This window comes from Anneissia japonica, unplaced genomic scaffold, assembly GCF_011630105.1.
Source record: "Anneissia japonica isolate Jap-2015-1 unplaced genomic scaffold, ASM1163010v1 scaffold275_len1219475_cov178, whole genome shotgun sequence".
Taxonomy (NCBI): Eukaryota; Metazoa; Echinodermata; class Crinoidea; order Comatulida; family Comatulidae; genus Anneissia; species Anneissia japonica.
The window spans coordinates 373,834-378,818 of record NW_022752912.1 but is presented as its reverse complement, the minus strand read 5'-3'; positions in this window follow the sequence as shown (position 1 = coordinate 378,818).

Below are 4,985 nucleotides of genomic sequence, written 5' to 3'. Positions count from 1 at the left end.
TCTGATTCGGATGATTACCAGTGCTTAGGTCCCAATGACTTAGGCTTTTCAGGCTACCAATTGGATACTCAACTGAACAATCTCTCGGCTCCCCCACAAACTTATATTGAAAACACGCTGGATTACACACACGTTTGAGCCTATTAACACTAATGTTTCGAGCATCAACGAATAATGCAATCTCGTCCACGAACACCTGGTGAGCCATGCTAATTACGTCATCGAAAATTATGTTTATTGTCGAGTGAAAATACTGAAAGAAAACCTCTTATATATTGAGGTCTGATCAGCGTGTTTTTCCTATGACCTGAATAGTGGCTGGCGTTAGCTTTATGGAACTCCCAGATGAAGGACGGGTTCAAAATGAAATTGAATTGACAGACGATGATGGTAAAAGATAGATTAGCCGTTATAATCTTATGTCAGTGAACCATTAGCCTAAATTCATGCATTGCTGTACTGTATCTTTAAATATACAGTACAGTATTCTCATTTATCTGCATTTGCCCAGACTTTAATTACAAACGTTATGCCGAACATCACGATTTCACTAAGACCGAAATGGGCAGCAGCCTCCCGTTGATGAGAATGTATCCAGAGCATTGCCAACCTGCTTGCAGGAACTGGAAAGTTATATTTTAATCTCCAGTTTGCAGGCTCTTTGAGTTGGATGTATGATTGTACTTTAGTCATACCAACTCATTTGATTACGATACATTGTTCTGCGGGGTAACATGATTTTATGGCTCCAACATAAAATAGTTCAGTATTAATGTGAATTCATGGTCATAGGCGTGTTCATTGTTTTATCACTGACAACTGAACTGAATAATTAAATTGACGATTCGCATTTCAGTTGAGTATACAATGGTTATTCAATTTACAAATACATTGCACGGTATTGAAGAGGTTGAAATGCATGGTGTTAGGCTGGGCATTGTGATGTTCTCAACGATGTTCTAAATCGAAATCTACAATGTCGTATTATAAATCATATGTTAGTTTGATATTGTTCAATCATTAAAATGTAAATACAGCCGGCAGGTAGGTAAGGACACTTTAATCTCTATTATTTATTAATCTGAGAGCTTGGGTTACGTTTACTAATCGAACCTAATTTAAGAAATGAATTTAACATATGGATAGTAGTGACCAAATTTGAGTGAACACATTGTTCAGATTTAACATTAACAGAAACAACATTAAATACTAAACATTTCTTAGGAAACGTCATTATTTATAATTGCTGTAAGCTTTACAAGCTTGAATGATCGTTGCGCAAGTAGGGATATTTTCCATGAAACAGATTCTGACAATCATACGACTACTTGCAATATTCGTTGGCTAATGGTGCTTTTCATTAGTATAATTATTATGAGAGTAACATGCAATGGTTCATCTAGTATATATGCACTTCTATACTACAATGAGGGGTTATTGTATGGGAGTAATCACAATATATAAGCCATGCATTTAAGGTAAGTGTACAGATGTTTCGTTTCGATCAAAATAATTTTCGATTCAGATTTTCACTTTCTTGTTTCATATATTATTTTCAAGACTAACAATGATGTAAGTCGACGTTTTAAAGGACTTATCGGCTTTCATTCTAAATATAACTGTAATTTTAAAATATACAGACATTTGATTCATCAAGGAATGCGCTGATGGCTTCAAGATTCTAATAATCCTAGTCAATAGGAATATGCACACACTTAATGCACTTTATGATGTCTGCCTAGATTATAAAATATTTTGACAGCGCACCATTCTCTAAGCACACCAATGCTCCATCCTGTTCGGTAATCATAAAAGTAGGCTAAGTTGTATACACACGACTTAACCAAATAACGTTGAACTTCAATTATCATAGAACATCTCTTAATGATATGAAAAATGTATTATGTTGACGCATACACTGTGGTTGGTTTTAAAGAAAAGTTGTGTTGACATATTTAATAAATTCCACAAACTATGCATGATATGCTCACGTGCCTTGTACACTGTGTTTATTTGTTTCGTAAAGAGAGATAAAACTGAAATATGAAAGTCGTATTCTTTACTATAGTCCTACATGCAATATTGCACTCACTAAAACGCCTTCCTTTTTAATCAGTGTACACGTAGTTGACTTTTTTGGAAAATATTCATCTTGTTTAAAATTGACAATATCAGAAATTTTTAATGCAATTATTGATTTTTCTCTATTCGCTAGTTTCAATTCACTAAGCAAAATGCTTTGTACTTGCAGTACAGTATCTCCATTCTGAGGTATTGGCCCATTCCACCAAACAGAAGTCCGCATGATTTCTATAAACCTCATCTTTCATATATTATAGAAGTTAGTTGGATATACGCTATCGGCAATAATAAATATTGTAATAATAAGTGGGAACAATGGAGGTGGTTGACACGAAGAAGATTAATATTATACCGTAGTCTTTCTATGTTACTCTTAACATATTTTTACTTGTACTTATTTTGCACATAAGGCCAATGATTGTCAATAGGCTTATAGCAAACTTTCTATAGTCACTGTCTTATTTAAGTGACAATATTAGTGGCGAATACAAGGGGCTCATTTTTGTCCATGATACAAAATATTAGTTTGGTTGCTGCTAAAAAAGTTTAAACGATAGGCTATAAAATACATAAAGAGTTATTTTTTTGGACGAATAATCGTTATAAAAAGACACGTGGCGTCGCTCCCGACACTCATTTACGCCCCTTGTCACTCGCCCGGATTCGCCTTGATAAAAAGGCGATAAACAATAATTACGGTAGTTGCTTCATCATAGTAATTATCATTACCACCATTATTTTCACTTAGGCCTATATTATCTTGGACAATATTCACTTTGAAAACAATTATTAAAACACTTATTTTTAAGGAAACATAGGGCCTAAGCGCATTGATTTTAAGTCATATAATTTGTGCTATATAAATTCGAATATCAATATCTATAGGTGTAATTTTGCCCTACCTGACGTGGAAATGTACCGAATACTCAGTACATTTGAAAACAACTGCGAAAAAAAAAATATCAATATCATTATCACCAGATCATCAACATGAACATTATCATATTTTTAACGAGTTCTTCACAAAGATGTCAGTGAACGTCAGATGTGAACATTCACCTTTCCCATGATTAGATCTGAAGACATTCACATTTACAAGCATGTTAATCGAATATAGTCAAGGTTATAGACGAGCAAAGATAATACTATGAAAATCTACAATAAATGTCATACGAAGTATCTACGTGCATTTTGTAATTCATAATGCCTCAATTAATACATAATAAATAATGACCTAATCATAATGAATATTCTTCGAAGTATCAATAAAAAACACTATATAAATTGAATAATGCATTACTATGTCCCGACAGTAGGCCTATATAACATTTTAGGTTTTCATTATGCCTAATTACGTTAATAAATTTGTTTGACATTATAATGTATATACTCACACAAAGCTAATTCTGGTGTTGCTGTAGGCCTATAGCACAGTACTGCATCCACATTAGAGACTGTTTGAAACAGACCGGCATAATCACTTCGCAATAGTAGTAGTAGTAGCCTGAAGTATCATAATGTTTTGTATGACAAGAGTCGTAACTTGTATTAAAGTACTATAGCTCTGATAAAGAAATCGATTACGATAGATAGGCCTAAAACTGGTCTGCGTCGTAAGTAAGACGGTCGTACGAGGAATTCAACTCCGCTCCCGGTGAGCGCTAGACGACGCGACGCCGTCTGGTGAATGTGGCAGTCGGAACGGATCGTCATTAAAAACGATCCGTTGCGCACAACATGTCGTGGCATTGCGTTCTTTATAGAATCGCGTCGGCAGGCGACCGTCGGGCGCAGTGAATTCCGGGCTTTAGGTCTATTCGGACAACGATGCTGATGGTAAGTATTACCATGTCTATTCAAGAAAATTCATCTAAAATCTATAATTATCATTATTACTGTATAATTCAGTCCATATTTTAGGCAATAGTTTATGGTCATGTATCAGGCACATCAGCATCAGTAGCAGCGCCAGCAAGGGGCCGGAGGTCACAGGGGATTCCTGTCGTCGGTCAAGCATGAACCCCTATCTTCGGACGCCAATAGAGGTCGCCGTACTAAAAATAGTAATTTTCCGATCCACAAGCTGCTATAATTTCATATTGTAATGTTATGCTCTCTAAAATCACTTTTTAATCATCCTAAACCATCAAATTTCCCTTTATTGACCCACCAGATGCTTTAATCCAAGAACCTGACCGGAGGCCTTCGGCAACCCCTTTTTGTACCCCCTGTCAAACATGTTTGACCCCCTGGTCGACAGTTTTATGGAGCCACCACTGACAGCGCATTCCAGTATAATTAATAGACCCTACTAGTTTTTAAATCAATAAAAATGGAAGATTGCCGAAGTTGATAATTTACTTCAATAGAGGGCAGTATCTCAGAAGTGAGCAGTTGTTTGGTAGAGATCTTTTCACACAGCCTCAACCGAGATGGATATTAATATTCATGGATGGATATACTATGGCATGCTGATATCAGTCCGAAGAACAACCGCGACCACCAAAAAACAACACACATCAAAAGCTTAGAAAAGCGTATTTCATACTTCATTCTCTTTATCTATTTGCTACGTCCAAACCATGTTCTAGTGTATACAGTATTTGTTTTAAGCTTGGTTTCTACTACAATACGTAGTAAACTAGAAATTGCAAATTGCAAGTGAAGTGCTGCGAAGTACAACTGCATAAAATGTTCTTCGAACAAAATTATTTATGCGAGTCAAGTGAAAATAATGAATAATAAAAATATAACAAATAATATGAGCACGACCCATTTGTCTATATTAGAACAGCGTTGGTACCGTGTACAATAGTGTTTTGCTGCAGTGACATCTCTCTGCTGGCGACTCGCTGCTGCTGGCGATGACTCGCTGCTGGCGAATCGATCTGCGCATGTGTATA